Raw genomic sequence first — 17294 nt, 5'->3', positions numbered from 1 at the left:
CTGTCATGTTCTCAAAATTTACCTTAAATACAATATGATGCTGTATCGTTGAATCAAAGAAAGTTGTAAATTTTGTAAATTTAAGTTTTGTAAAGTTTTTAATTTACCCACATTATGCTGCACTCAACCCAGGTGAGGTGGAAGAGCACCCGGCAGGATTAATTCCTTGAATGCACCAAGCGCCTTTAGCAGCTGGAGCTTAAGCCGAGGTGATGTATTGTGCGCCATTAAATTGGCAACTAGATAACCGGCACCTCATAAATGCTATATATTATTATTAGATTATGAAATCTTTCTATTTTGTGTTTCTTTGTTTTTTCCAGAAATCAACAGTCCAATCAAGGATGGAACCGCAACCAGCAGTCGCAGGGTCAGGCGTACCACCAGAACCAGCATCAACGCTCCCAGAGCTATGGGGGACATAGCAGCCAAGGATATAGTGGTTATAACCAACAGCAGGGCTACGGGGGCTCGAGACAAGGTCAGGGCTACCAACGAGGAGGTGGAGGAAATCAATATGGCAACAGAGATAATAGGAATCAGGACTGGCAGGTGAGACATTAATGATTGAAATTATGAAAAAAAAAAAAAATCTAGTTCCAAAAGTGCATATATTGATGAATTGAAAAGGAAATTAGCACAGCATATACCTGCAGAATAAATTCTCTACATGTTGCCTTTCTTTTCTCTTTCATTTCATTATATCTCTTTACCCCTAAACAATAATAAATCCAAGGAATTTTTTATTAAAATTAATATTTTCCTTGTTGGTAGTGTAGAGTATTTTTTTCAATACTAATTTTACCATTAAAAAGAATATGCACCTTGTAATTCTTTTATAGTTTTTTTTTTAAATCACTCCAGTTTGTATTAATTTTCCATTTTAAAATCAAAACACATCACATGATTGACACACGCATGATTGAGCACCAAATTGAGCACTGGCAAATGCATGAGGATCACCTAAAATAAATGGGAAATTTCCCATATTGACTGGTGCATACTAACAATCATGTGTTCATGGATATGAAAATGTTATTAAAATCAGACTTAATGGGATGTTCCGGGCTGAAAATAATATGATTTAAACAAAGCAAAATCAGACAAACTAAACACTGAAAAGTTGATCAAAATCGGTCAAGAAATAACAAAGTTATGGCATTTAAAAGATTTGCATTATTCTGGTGAAACAGTTCTAGGCATGTCTTCATGAATATTCAATGAGCAAATTGATGATGTCATATCCCCACTTGTTCTTTTGTATTTTATTATTCGAAATTAGGTTTATTAAATTTTTTTCTACCAAGAGCTTAAAAATTGGATTGAGAACTGATTTAGTGCATTAGATATTCATTGCTGCAACTTATTTCATTATAAAGGAGACACATTATTCACATATATTAAAAGTATGAAAAAGTGAAACAATTATGATTTCATGTTATAACATAAGAAAAGGGAAAGTGGGGATGTGACATCATCAGCCCAAATAATGAATATTCATGATGACGTGCATTAACTATTTTCACAAAATATTGCTAAACTTTTGAATACAATGTTTCCATATTCTTTGCCTTTCCACTGCATGCTTCATTCAGTGTTGTAGAGGGAGGGGAGGAAGTAGCGTACTTCAAAAGGATATTACAAATATAATGAGCACTTCATGGATTCTAAATACTACATTAAAGTACCTCAAGGATAGAGTAGCACAGATAGTATCACCTAAAGTACACTTGCATACTGCTTTAAAGATTTTAAAGGTAGAATCACACTTAATGCAAGAGGTGGGGATTTGCGCTGTTTAATGGTAGAAAGGATGGGAACCTTTGAAATAAATTTGACAATTAAATGCCAGACATTTACAATGTACATTAACATCAGAAAAGTCTGGTAATAAGGGCACATTTCAAGCTATTCGAAGAGCATTATTTTACTTTGTTGTTGTAGCAAAGGTGCACTCTCACTTCACACTTATTAATTCATGGTTGATAATCATTTATTGTTTGATGTGTGAAAGTAAACTCGCATTAGAATTTATCTTTGATGTCACTTTTAGGCACAAGGCCAAGACTTAAGGCCTGGGCAACATTTTTATTCAGGTTGTAAGATCTAGGGAGACACTTGTATAAAAGTGGTTTATTCTAAAGGTGCATTTAATCAAGTTTCTCGGGCCCAAGCTGGTAGAAAACTACTAGAAAGACTATTTATGAATCACTATTTAGATCTTTGTTGTGTTTGATTTAACTTTTATTTTCTGCTCTTTGCCAAATCACCTTTCAAAATGCATCATTTTCATAATGTTATGTTTGAATTTTGAAATGTTTATTTTTACGACCGACCAGAATTGAATTAAATATCTTCAAAAACCATGATTCGAGGGTAGAAAAGTATCAATGAAATGCACCATGTTGATTTTCAGTCCTTTTGATCAATGTTTTATCAACTTCCATAAATTCAGACAATCCACTTAATGAGATGGTTGTAACAGCTATTACCTACAGAATCAACAGTCAATTTCTCAACTTTATTTCAGTATTCTACTTCCTCTCAAATTAACAGCTTTGATCTGTGTAGAATCACAATGAGCATTATGATTATCCGGGATATGCTCAAAATGGAAGTGTATTGCACTGTGGACTATCTTTTGAAAAAGTGTTTTACACAAGTTTCTACAATTTTGTCTTAGGTAGTGCACAGTGGTGCACTTATACACACAGAAGCAAACAGCTGTCAAATGATAATCCTGATATTGTTATTCTCCGATTTCATGGTCCCATTTTTTTCATTTGGAATAAATTTTGAAGAAAAAAATCAGTTAAATTTTCTTCTAATTTTGCTTTTTAGTAAGGTGTTATTTTATTTCATGCATATTGTACAGAATATGTATGCGCATACACAAGGATGTATTTGTACTTATATTGTTTGCATGGTTTGACTACAGTGTTACATACATGAAGCTTTTAATCATGTATAATCTAATAGAAACCACACTAATCAGCTATTAACATCCTATTGGCCCACTCCAACCAGCAGAAATACATGCATACTACCTGTTTAATTTCAACTTCTCAGCTCCAATTACCGGCTACTTATCTTCATTAATTGTCATGTAGCCAAGTTTGAACACACTGATTTAAAGAAGGCTGAAATCAAATCGCATCCCTGTAAAATATAAGGGTAAGCGTTTCCCGATTAGCTGTGTCGTGCTCAGTTTGCCGTAATTTGAAGTTAAATAATAACTTTGATTTACCAGTCCTGTCCTTATGTGACTGGATTCCAGGATTTCACCTTCCTTGTCTTTATAGTTTCCCCATGTGAATATTATCTTGTTACATCATAGCTAAAACAGTGTTCTAAACTCTCTTTGTGCCAATAAATGAAATGAGGGTAATACAGAATGTGAACTTCAGATGTGAAGAAGAAGAAAGAAAAAAAAATTACAACCAGAGAAGTGTTGGGGAAATTAGTCAATACAGAATAATGCAAACCACCAATTTAAGTATACTGGGATCAAACCAAAACAATTCTTCCAAATTCCATTTAATAAATAAAATATATATTTTTTATTCTATTTAGCGTTCAGTTCAGTTATATTCATTAAATTTAAATTCATTTTCGTTTGATTGTCAGGGCATTTTAAAAGTTTTTATTTTTTTATAATTTTATGAACAAGTGAAATTTTAAGTGCCAAAATGTGAGATCAAAGTTTTATGATAAACTCGAATAAAGTGAGTATTGGCCCTATTTTGAATCATTTTGTCAATTTGTTTGACAGAGAATACAATTTGCACAAAAAAGATGTGCATTAAAAGTCAGAAATTTCATCAACCTCTATATCTAATAACTTTAGTTGATGTAATGTAAATAAAAGTGATAGAAAGTGGTCTGCAATGTACATGTACAAGTTGTTCTTACTAGTTGGCACAATCAAACAACCCCAGACAGTTTTCATAAATTGATATAGCAGTATAGATATTACACCGAGACTATGATAATGTCAATAAATTAGCTTTAACTTTGTTTTGTCGTATGCCTTTCGTGTGATTTGCATTGTGGATAATACCAGTACATGTAAGTTTTGTCAGCTTGCTTTGATTTATATGATCATGTTTGCATGCTTTCGTGTCAACAATAAGGCCTTTATAACTAGATATTGTTAATGACACTCTTAGATCATTCGAGACAGTGAGTGTATTTGTCAAGTTGATCTGAAATTTATGATCTAACATCATCCAGCTCAGTACTTGATTTGTATCTCACTTTTCCTCTGGGTTTTGAACCATTGTTATTGTATTTTTTTTGTTGGTAAAGTTTTGATAAATCCAGAGGGCTGAATTTGTGCCATTTCCTGTGCATCCTTGAATAAACAATTCTTGATAAAATGGAGGCGCGTAAGAAAAGTTCAATGTTTTCTTTGGAGCTTGCCCTGACTGATATTCTGAATAGCTCTGAGCCCCTGATTTCAATAAATGAGAGGGCAATTTTTTTTTCAAAGTGCTAAATTTGAATTTAGAGCAAATTTTATTATTTAGTAATCACTGATGATACCCGGGTTTGCCGTAGCATTTTAGGGCAAAAAATCGCTGTGGCGTATGCCAAGATCGGGCATCCCCGAGCACACGAGTTGGAGGGGCCAATGAAATTTCGTCTCTCCCCTGCCAGGAAGCGCACAAGTAGGTACTTGTGGTTGTGTATGCCATTAGCTACGCATCCCCACAAGTCCTTGAGATTCAAGAGCGGGCACTGGAGCGCTTTTATGCCCGTAAACCTACACCAGCAAATTGCTGTAATTACACTCCTTATTTCTTTCTACCATGACTATAGGTAATGTATCTCAACTTTCACCCCCCCCCCTCTATATTTGCAGCTCCACTTGTCAAAAATCACCCCCACCCCCACAGGAGCAGAGCCAACAGGTATTTCTGTCCTTTGACATGAGCAGCCTTCGTAGGGGCCACTCTGATGATAATACATAAAAAACATGCGCTCGCAGGAAAAGAGAAAATAGAAATTAAGATGAAGTGTCTGCGGCCATGAGCGAAGTGCCGCAAAGGATTGGTGTTGTTCTCTTCAACTTGAAGAGAGTCAGTTATGAGCCTCATTATAAGCTTCTCCTCTCAACCTCTTTCACTTCTCTCCATCATGATTAGGGGGGTATCTTGTCCCTGATGAAAGCCGATAGTCTCTAATCCTAACTGGTTTCCTGAAGGTTTTCAGTCTGGAAGAAGTCGGCTATTGTGGGGGTTCCGTTGCCCTATGTGCATGTGACGCATCTCCCACGCCAGCCCTGTGCATATTCATGTGCCTATTTATGTCAGAGTGGCCAATGCTTCATGAGATGAAGCGTGAAAACGTCGGGAGTGACTGACTGATTGGGGGACCCTTGGTCTTGTTCTGCACTGTTGGGTACTTCTTCAAAAGATTCATCAATGAATTGAAAGTATCTAAAATGCTGCCATTAGCATCCCAGCAGTGCAGCACTCTGTCCTGGTGTGAGGTGTACTCCTTGTTGGAATTTCAAATTTGCCAAGTCATAGGTCCTGATCAGTTTGCCTGTGCTTCAAGTGCAGCTGAGGTGGTTTAAGTAATTATTCAGTCTTTGTATTCCTCTACTTATCACAAGAGATTGTATGCATAAGCCATTGACTTTCATTCAAGCACATCACACTATTTCTCTCAAACTCTTCCCAAAGCAAGGAAAAAAAGCCTAACCTGATAACTGTTAAAAGATTGGGCGATTGAGATGTCATTCTCTCTGCAGTCCTCGCCACTAGCATCGTACCCTTCCAGTGCAACGGGCTCCCGTATCAGATGTCGCGCCCCCGCAGCACGGAACCGCGACAAAAGCCAGAGCCTATTGTGTGCCTGGACTGGTACAAAGACGATTTGCAAACATTGGGACTGTGAGCCGACGGCTGTACTGATTCCTGAGGGGGGTCTTGTAATGGAATCCCACTTCCAGGAGATCAAATTCACGGCTAATACCACGTGGGGAGCGCCCCCGATCTAACCAAAATCTTTTATTCCAGGGTTTAGTCGTTATACAACTTTCCATTTTGTTTTTCATGTAAATGTTGTGCACGTGGGCTCACCCTATTAGACTATTTTGCCCAGGAGTGTGATATTTTCTTGATTGCTCTGCCAACCAAAGAAAAAAAAAGGGAAAATGAAGTCAATCCCTTCCTCGCATCCCAGTCCCCTCGAGCCAATAAGAAATTCTCAGTATGTGTGAATCATATTTTCCTTAAGTTTAAATAAATATTCAATAGATTTTTAGGAAAGCAGTGAGATATGTTTGCATGATGCAGTTTTGAAATTCAATATTAAAACTTGTGAATCATCCCATCATTGGAAATTTAATTACCGATATATATTTGGAATGTTTGATTTTTTAAAGGTATCATTCTACAGTGCATATCAAAAAAAAGTTTACACTTTGAAAAAATCCTGTAAAATTATACGTAATATCCTGAAGATTTGTCCACATTTTAACATTGGTACAGATCCATTTAAGCAAATGACGATATAACTGTCGAAAAATATTTCCGCTTGAGCGAGCACCACTTACTTTTGAAAATGTCGTGAAAAATGATTTTCGCAGAACTTTGAAATAGTTATGCAAATAAAAGTAGACCTTAATCATGAAGAAAACATGGAATTTAGCTAGTAAAATTGATTTGAAGATATCTTTAACCTTGTTAAACTTGTTTCCTTGCCCAAAACACTTCGAAGAGTGCATTGCGCCCCACCCCACTCCCCCACACACCGAGGCCATCGAGACGATATTTGCTTTGCACTGAGCTGTGATTTACATGAAATGGCTTAGGCTTGATTTTAATTTTGTTAATCATTGTCAAGCTTGGGAAAAGTGTGGAGAAACAAGTATTACATGAAAAATGAAATGTAAACCCACTTTAAATGATAAAAACTCAGTGAAAAAATGCTGGAGATGTTTGATATAAACTGTTGTTAAGGTTCAGTTATGTCCTCAGATCCAGCTGGCACAAAAGGGTAAAGTTGCGCTTACTAAATGTTGAAATTTCAATTTGGGTGGCAAAATTGTTAAAAAATGCTTGAATGTATCCGTTTTATTTCAATTGACTAAAAGTGCAAGGGAAATGTATGAGAAATGTTTCGCAGGGTAAGTTTGATTTCGCCCTTTCCCCTTGACGCAGCGTGAAAACGAGCATTTCTGCGTAAACAGATTTCTGCGAGCTTTACAAAAATGGACAGTGCTCACTCAAGTGTAACATTCTGTCAAAACTTTTACTTTCATTGGATAGATGAGACCCAAACTTAAAATGATATGTGAAAAAATTACCCACATGTTGTATTTATATTTATGAATTCCCAGGGCTTTTTCAAAGTGTAAACTTTTTTTTGATACGCACTGTATAGGTGGATGCTTAATCAAATTTTCAAGTTATGGCACAAGAAATTGAAATGCAAATTATTTGTTATAAATGATATCATAGATTGGATTTTCAGATACCAAATTTGGACATTTTAAATTATCCCCCCCCCCCTTTCTCTTGTTTTTACTTTTTTTTTCCTATCTCTCCATCTCTCCTGTTCTCTTTTTCATTATCTCACTTCTTGTTTCTTCTCTCTCTCACTCACTCTTCCATGTCTTATGATTTCATATTTACTCTCTCTCTAATGTCTACTTTTCTCTCTTTCTGTTTTTTTTCTTGTTTTTTATTTTTTATTTTTTTTAGGGGGGAGGGGGTGTAACCTCTTTTTTCACACAACTTTGCTGAACTGATTTGGTGTACAAAATATGTAGGAGTATCATAGAAGTTTTACTTCAAGGCTTTCACTTCTTTTTTATTTGACAATTTATATTGATATATTCCATGCATTTTCTCATGTAAAAGTTTATAATTATCACCCCCAGTCTATTAATCAATCATGTTGCAAAGTGAACTTCCAATTTCACTTTGTGCCATTTGATGTGTGCTATTCACCCGAAATTCCTTATTTCATGCAATGTGTTTAACTAGCTGGCTGCATTTAATAAGATTCTAAGCTTGAATACGAAGCCATAGTCATAAATCAACATGTATGGATGTGTAAAATAAAAAGATATAGTTGGAAATAGCTCCCAGCCTAGTATTTGCACACCAATGATTTAGGGTGGAAATAGTAATTATGGTATTGTGGATTGTACATGGGTTTGAATTTGGTTTAGTTTGCAGTGAGGCTCTCTCTATGTTTACATAGCTGTCTTGTCTTGTCTTCAACCATGAGGGAGACCACTATCTCGCTTGCCTGCCTCCGTTCCATATTTTCCTGCCTTTTCATTTTCACCTCCAATTTTGGTTTCTAGTTTATTTTAACCAAAGAGGAGTCCACCACTTTGTGGGTCTCTCTGTTCTATATATTTTTTTTGCCTTTTAAATGTCACTTGCAAGTTTGGTCTATGGTTTATTTCACTATACATCAAGAACAAAGACTTTGTGCAGTTTTTCATATTTCTCTTTCCTGCCTTATCCTTGACTTATCTCAACTTCTACTTGGAAGTGGTTTTCATACATTTATAGTGATATCAAATATAATTAAAAATTAAAAATATGATTTTAAAGCGCCGTATCTGATTTTGTTTGAATGCTTAAGGTGCTTATAAATTGTATAATGCAAAAATGATATTATGCAAAAAAAAATAGAAAGAAAGAGAGTTGGAAGAGTGTATGTGTGAGTGAGAGAGACTAACAGAGATGAGCATTCACTTGACCTAAAACAGTTAGAATATTCTTTTTTACACATGAATGTATATGTGAATTATTGTGTTTGATTCATCTGCATTTTTTATGATTTATTTGAAATACAATTAAACTAATACAGTATGATTTTAATTAATATTTGGTCATTTTCTTCTCAAACAAAATTGAATTATATTTCATGTTTCAGCAGCATTGAATGAAGTAATTGAATTGTTGCTTGAAGTGGTCACTTGTTTTATGATAAATGGTATACCCTTTATTGATATTTCTCTTCTATACAATTTATTCATAATGAATTATTTTATGGTTTGAATATGCCACTTTCCATTAGTCACTTATGAAACTTCAGGTTAGAGATCAGTTTTGTATTTGAACAAATGGTGTTTCCTGGTTTCATTCTACAGAAAAAACTTATAGACTGTGGTTGATGATTGATAGCTTTGAATCGGTTTCATATTACACTTTCTTCTGACAAACTGGTATTTTTCAAAGTGCGGTTAAGAATACAAAGATTAATTGAATTCATTTTAGATTTTGATGTATGAATTCACAAAGCTTTCTTGTCTTATATATAGCAATATTTACCATAACGCTCGTTACATCAGTTTTCCTTCTTTGTGTCAAAATTAACTTTAATATGTGAAGTTATTATATACATTTGATAAACTGAATTAAATTTATTTTTCTCTTTTTTCATACACTCTCTCCTCCCCACAACCTCTTTTCCTCTCATTTTCCATATTTCTTTGTTTATTCCTTCCTTTCTTTCTTTTTGTTTTATCCCATATCCTTTACCATGCACTTTTCCATTAAAATCCTTTACATATTTTTCTCCATCAAATCCCACCATATTGATTTGCACCCCTTCCATCAATTGGTCACCCCTGCTTTACACCCTTCCATCCATGTTTACCCTCATCCAACCCAATTGTCTCCTTCATTTCTTATACTTCTCTTACCCCCTCTATCCCTGTTACCCCCTTTCCCCCTCCAGGGTGGAAACCAGGGAGGTGGAGGATACCCCAAACCTCCTGGATACTCCCAAAGGAGATACTAAGATGCCATCATGATGATACCGATACAGGCATCACTAAAACCATCATCATCCAATCTTCATCTGGCTTCGAAGCTCTCCTGTGGTAGAAGCACAGCTGGACTAGTGCCCCTAGACTTTGAGTATCTAATTATTGTTTCTCCATATTTCTTTAATAATATCCATGAAGTGACCTTTTTTCGCTTGCAACTGCTATAAGCTCTCGTAATGGATAGTTTTGAAGTTCTTTAGCATTACCAAAGCTGGAGCAATGTACCCAGTTTTAAGAATGTGATGACATTTCTCTAAATTTCATCATTCATGAATAATAACCTGGCAGTGTTTCATGAAACAACTCAGTGATTTTCACCATCTGTTATAAACTACTGAAATGCCTTCGGTCTCCTCTAGTTTAAACATAGAGCAGTACATCCAGGTTTGAAAGTATGAAATTTCTCTGTTCATAGAGATATGGGTAGCATTTCATGAAGTTATTTCTTAATTAAATTTGCTTAGAGCTTTTATAAGCTCCTGCAATACCTGTTTCTTATTGGCTGAGAGCATATTTATCAGTGAATAAAACATTCAAAATATGCTTCATGAAATGGTCCTCATGAAGGTGTTTCATGAAGTTGTTCGTAAGTTACGCAAGTCTGGGTGCATGACAGGCGACCAGGCACCAAATCAGGGGGCTGTTACATAAAGCTGTTCGTAAGTTAAGAATGACTATAAGAACGACTGGTGAACCTTTCTTACGCGCTTAAACCATCGCCAATGAATATACCATTTTCCACAAGAAAGGATCACCACTCACCAGTCGTTAAAGTCGCTCTAAACTTACGAACAGCTTTATGAAACACCCACCAGGTTCTCAGCCATAGTGACTCCCATCAACTGAACTTTAAATCAGACCAATGTATGTTAAAATTGGTTTTGTTACCACCCGTTTGAATGTAGTTTTATCATTGTCAAAACTTGATAAGGGTTGTTGAAAATTCATTTGCATTCTCTTAAAATCGGACATTCTGGGTAACATATTCTTTAAGAAAGGTGCCAATGTTGTGCAGAAAGTCTTGTGTCACTTTATACAAACAGCTTCATGCAACACCCCTAGTATGCTTAATATTTTGCTTGTCAAATCATATGGGACTACAGAAATAGCTTCTATTGAGGAAAAAAAATTTGTTTTTATGAGATATATTGGGTAGGAATCCTGAGTATTAAGATGACTTAGACAAATCCTATACAGAGTTAACTTGAGCAAAGATGATTGTATTTTTATATTTCGTTTTAATCTGCCATGTTGAAAGAAATATTTCATGAAAGAGACATGATACATATCGGGAAGAGTCACTCGGCCAAACCCACCAGAACTAAATTTCAGTAGTAGCAAATTTACTACTGCATGAGAGCACCAAACTATTTGATATTTTGGAATGTTTTTAACTCACTTTATTAGTATGTCATGCCTTTTTATTTCAGTTGAGGTTTCATTTTTTTTTTTGGTTTATAGTGAGAAAAAAAAGTTCTATAAACCATTTATACCTTTGACACTTTTCCCAAAACCTAGATCTAGAAATCCATTCATGCAAACTGATATACAGATAAAACATTTATCACACCTTATACATGTACACTATTCATTGTGTTTAAAAGTAGAGTTAGATTCTGAAATCTAATTTGATTTAAGGTTGGACAGAGCTGCAAAACTTTGCTTAACCCTGAACAGACTGGTGATGGAACTTTCATCAATCATAGGATGTGTATTACTATTAGACGATTTATTGATTCACAATGTGCTGTCTTTTTTCTATCCATATATGAATTAAGTTAGGGTATTTTTTCTTTGTTCTTTTGTAATTTCATTTATAGTTGCTGATGATGAATTTTTAACTAAAACAGTTTGCTCTTCTGATTGTAAGGGTATGTTCTTTGCAATGACCAAAAAATGTTAATTGATATTTACTGTGTTTACACGCAGAATCAGCTTTTTTGTTGCATGTAAACGTGATTAACTTGCATTGGCTCACGGTGCAGAATCGGCAATTTTGCACCAACAAAATAGTAGGATCAGAACTGCGAGCTGATGCAGAATCAGTTTTTTTCTATGTGTAAACACAAAGCCGATTCTGCATCGGCAATTGGCGCGTGTTTTAATTACTTTATCATTATGACGTACTTGTAAGTGCCCGGATCCAGCGTTGTCTTTATTATGACGTATGTTGTTGGTGCGCGGATATTTCATCCACTGATCTGTGTTTTTGCCCCGTGAGCCGATTCTGCACCGCGAGCTCTGACAGCGTGTAAATGCGATGCAAGATATTAACCCAAAGCAGATTCTGCATCGCAAGCCAATGCAGCGTGTAAACACGGTAGACTTGTTATGAAGAGTAGCAACTTTTTCATATCTGAGAGCATTTGGTGGAGTGATGACATCTCAAAGATGAGGTGTTCAGTCGATAACAGGAACATGCCAAATAGTTAAGGTTTAGTATCCAAACCTCTTGCTCGCAGAAATTGCCCTTTTCATTAATACAACCCTCATGTTCTCACAGATGCTCACTATAAAAGATTGGAGAAGGATGACATGATGATAGCACAATGTTATGCAAGGCCTGATGGAATGCTAGCTCATGAAAACCAAAGGGCTTATTTGGGGAAATGTGAGGTAGTATTGTTATCTTCACGCAAATTATATGAGTTTTAGATTGATTATTGTTCACTCTTGAATATACATTTGGGGACATGCAGAAATATGACACAAGAAAAGGAAACAGTTGAAGTAGAACTTGTATTAGAACATTCCAAACTTTTCTATGGTTTTTAATTATTTTTTGTCACAATCATGCTGCGAATTTTACAATGTGTGACATGCCTTTGTATTTTTTATTTACTGAAGAGTTATCTTTCCTGTTTTTAAAATAATTGAAAATAAGTAAAATATGAACAAATTGAGGTTTGTGGTTGTAAATGACTCTTCTGTTGACAAAAAAAGGTAGTAGATTGTGTATCACAAATGTGCTTCAATTTATTTCACTTCTTCACCAAACCATGACAAATGAACACATTTAAAATATTTTAAAAACACCATCTGAAATGTTATTTCTATTTTCTTTTATAACATTTTATCATGTCCTACTTTTGATATGACTCCTGATTTTCCAGTAAATTTAGGTGAAATAAAACTGTTTTTTATATTGCACCACCCCTAAGACTTACACAGATATGACATGACAGATCTCATTGAAAAATCCCATTCGGCATCATTTCCATGGCTACAAAAAAAGTAAGTGACCTAAACAAATGTAAAAAAAATTAACTTCTGAAATTATATGATAAAACTTGATGAAATGATTGTGATGGCATGGGTTTTGCTTTAGATAATTTCTCTGTGTTTGGTTTTATTTATTCTGGTTGTAATGAATCTTTAAGAGTTGCATCAACTCATGTAAGAAACTTGGTTATTTCAGCATCTTTGCCATTAAAATAAACAAAAGAATTTAGAAAAGATATATAACACAGTGTGGTATTTCTCTAAATAAGCGTTCATATTAAGGTTTTTTGAATGTGTAAATATTAACATAATGTAATGATCGTTTGAAAGGATAAATTGTTTGATATATGAACAGAAAAAGACTTGTAAATTAAAATGTTTGAATTAATCAACAAAAAATATTTCGTTCTTGTTGTAATTATTCCATTATGTCTTTGGGGGTAATTTGTGTGGATGGTTTATTTTCTATGCCCTGGTGTTCGAAGCGAAAATTGGAGATTGGTATTTCTATGACAGTACTTTAATATCACGGGACTTTCCTTTGATTTTGGAGTTGAAGGTGATTTTTTTAAAGAGATGATGGTGAATTGTCGGGTGAAGCAATGTTTTTTTTTTGTTCTGAATGCTTCTATCTAAATGAAAGAAAAAAAAATGGAATTTATGATTCTCAGGCAAGCGGAAAAAAGTGTGAATACAAGTATTACAATGTAAATGTTTTAATGAATCGGATGCATCAACTCACTTTGAGGAACTGTTTTTAAACTATTATTCATTAACTGAGACAGATGAGTAAGAAATTCTATAGTAAAGGAGCATAATAAATTGAAATTAGTCGTTGAATCTTTACCGCCTTGAAAATGTGAGCTGTATTGATAATGCTTTGAGATGGATGCATTTTATTTTTTGTCTCGCCTGCATAGAAGACTATAGGCGCCACTTTCTGACGGCGGTGGCGGCGTCGTCGTCAACGTTGAAATCTTAACCTAAGGTTAAGTTTTTGAAATGTCATAACTTAGAAAGTATATGGACCAAGTTTCTGAAACTTGGACATACGGGTAATCAAGTATAACTCAACATCCTGCCTGGGTTTCAGGTCATATAACCAAGGTCAAAGGTCATATAGGGTCTATGAACTAAAGCCAAGTAAGAGGAATGTATTTAGTTCATGAAACTTAGACATAAGAGTAATTAGTGTCACTGAACTTCCTGTGAGTTTCAGGTCACATGACTAAGGTCAGAGGTCATTTGTCGTCAATGAACTTTAGCCATGTTGGGGGTATTTGTCGATTTGCCATCATAACTTTGAATGTTTATGGATCTAGTTCTTGAAATTTGGACATAAGAGTAATCAAGTATCACTTAACATCTTCCACGAGTTTCAGGTCACATGACTAAGGTCATTTAAGGTCAAACTTTGACCTTATTGGTGGTATGTATTGAATCGCCTTCATAACTTTTAAATTTTATGGATATAGTTAAAGGGGTACTCCTATCTGAAAATATATCTTAACAAGTAGAGTACAATTCACAGAGCAAAATGCTAAAAATCGGGTAACAACAAAGTTATTGAATTTTAAAATTTAGCAATATTTTGTAAAAAATGATTATATGCACGTCATGAATATTCATCAGATGAGCTGATGATGCCACATCCCCACTTTTCTTTTTCTTATGTTATGACATGAAATCATAATTCTTTCATTTTTTCATACATGTGTGAATAATGTGTCTCCTTTATAATGAAATAAGTTGCAGCAAAGAATAACTAATGCGCTAAATCAGTTGTCAATCCAATTTTTTCAGTTCTTAAAGAATTTTGAATAAACCTAATTTAATTTAAGAAAATATAAAAGAACAAGTGGGGATATGACGTCATCAATTTGCTCATTGAATATGCATGAACTCATGTCCAGAACTGTTTCACCGGAATACTAGTAATGCAAATCTTTAAAATGCTATAACTTTGTTATTCCTTGTCCGATTTTTATCAAATTTTCAGTGTTTTGTTTGCCTGATTTTTCTTTATCTATATTATTTTCGGCCCGGAGCATCCCTTTAATGAAATGTGGCAATTTTTAGTGATAATCAAGTATCACTGATCATCTGGCACAGGTCTTAGCCCAACGGTCATTTCCAAAGTCAGCTCTGCTGCTAAAGGTTACACGGGCCTAATTACATCTGGCAGGCAAAAGATATTCATACGAGCCAACCCATTCTCAATTTTTAATTTTGATATTGCTGATTGACAAAAATGAACGAATATGATTGACAATCTAACACTGATTCTAGGGAGGGTAACTACTGAACTTCCTTTTTCCAAATTGGGAAGATATATCACCACTTTGGAACTTTTTTTACTGGCGGAAGAATAAGGGCCATTTCCTGTCTCAAGTGATGAATTTGATCCTGTCAGGTGTAGTCTTCATAAATGCCGATTTATTTTCAAAATGGGCCGGTCTATGTAACCTTTACTGGTCAGATATGGATTGTCAGACATATCCTATCCACTGGTAGTAAACATTCAACCCTCGAATTTCATCCTTATTTTTGTTTAGTGCCACTTTAAAACACGAGTCTATGGGAAATATTTTAGGCCTGTGATTGCGTAATGCAGGCGAGACTGCCAGAGGCGCTCCACTTGTTAGTAAAGAATTGGGATGAAGTTTGATCGAGGATTAAAAAGTACAAACATATTTTATCCAGGGCAGGGTTGAGAAGAATCTGTTACAAAGTTGATGATAAAAAAGGTTTTAATGCCAATTCATACACATTTCGTAGTTCCGACGCCATTTGCCATCTCTTACAATTAGAACCAAGAAATAAATCAATTTTCCCAAAACCTTAATTTGTCTCTTACAGACTTGCAGAGCCCCGGGAGAGCCAATATATAGTCTTATATCCAATTTCTCTCTCCTTTTTTCTCTCTCCCCCTCTTCTCTCTCTGCTTTTTAAAATCATTGTTATTGACCATTCTATGATATTTCTTCGCTGTAATTACGTAATTTTCGTATCAATTTGTCCATATAATGTCCTCTGAGTTGACGATACTTGATTGCATTTAGCAAAGCTACTGCATTGGTAAAGAAGTTTTAATCCCAAAGTAACTTTGAGTAAGCCCTATACACATTTTGTCAAAATAGCGAAAAATTCAACCAAAATTTATAGATTAACAATTAAGGATCACTCTATTAGCCGAATACAACTGGTGGCTGTGTAGAAGGAACCACCGACTTTCTTTGTTCCGAGTCAACTTTAACGTGTAAATATGCAGACGGTGGTCTCTGACTTCCTGCGTGCGCGTGTCTGCGTGCGTTCGCCGACTCCCTGAGCAAACGTATCACGCACGGTATGCACTCGTTACAGAGTGAATTCGATTCCATCGCCGTGATCGGCTGCCAAAGTGTTTTTCCTCTTTTGTCTAATGTCTGTTTGACTGTCTTATTCTCTGTCTCTTCTTACCCCCCCCCCCCCCCCCCGCTCTAGCCCCCTCTCTTTCTTTAAAATATATATTTTTTTTCTTTTGCTCCGTCTCCTCTCAGCTTTATTCAAACTTTTTATGGCCTCAAATAGTCTTAACATGGTGATATCAGCATTGACCGGTAAATTAATAATTGCGACTTAAATTTTTTTTAATATCTCCTTAAAAGATAAAACAAACTATAGGTCTGTCTATCAAAAACTTGCGAATAACGATTTTATACTTTGCTGTAGTTTTATTATTCATATTTATTCAATCTCATTTGATTAATTAAGTGGATTATTTAATATATCATGCACTGCAAAAACTCCGGTGTTGATTTAACACCAGCCCGGAATCTGAATATGTCCACACCAGAGAAGTGTTAAAGAACACCAGTTTCGTTTAGTCTAACACCAGATAGGTGTTTATACAACACCAATTGGTATTAAAAACAGCATCGGTTTGATTCCAAACTGGTGTTGTTTCAATAATTTTCTGGTGTGGACATATATAGATTCCGGGCCGGTGTTAAATCAACACCAGAGTTTTTGCAGTGTGTTCAATCAATGATACTAATATTCCTGACTTCCTGTAGTAGTTGTAGCATCTAAGTTACTGTGTCTTCTCTATCTTGGGGGGGGGGGGGGTTGTCAGTAGAATCATGCTGAAAACAATCTTACAATAAATAAATACATTATAGGACATCACGTCAAGTCTGTGTGGCATCAACTCAAACCTCTTTCTAAGAAAAAGTTAGCCTTTAGTGCCTTTTCTCTTCGATATTCACAATATTAGATTATTTTTGAT

General features: G+C 35.1%; 1 long non-coding RNA gene across 1 annotated transcript; it reads left to right on the top strand.

Moving 5' to 3' along the window:
* Window positions 1-320: 320 nt before the first annotated feature.
* LOC129264875 (uncharacterized) lies at window positions 321-13429 on the top strand. The gene is made up of 2 exons (XR_008584895.2): window positions 321-552; window positions 9715-13429. It is a non-coding gene; the product is annotated as an uncharacterized LOC129264875 (long non-coding RNA).
* Window positions 13430-17294: the final 3865 nt, after the last annotated feature.

This window comes from Lytechinus pictus, chromosome 7 (assembly GCF_037042905.1).
Source record: "Lytechinus pictus isolate F3 Inbred chromosome 7, Lp3.0, whole genome shotgun sequence".
NCBI lineage: Eukaryota > Metazoa > Echinodermata > Echinoidea > Temnopleuroida > Toxopneustidae > Lytechinus > Lytechinus pictus.
Note: the sequence above shows the minus strand (reverse complement) of the source record. Positions and strands in the feature narration are given on the sequence as shown.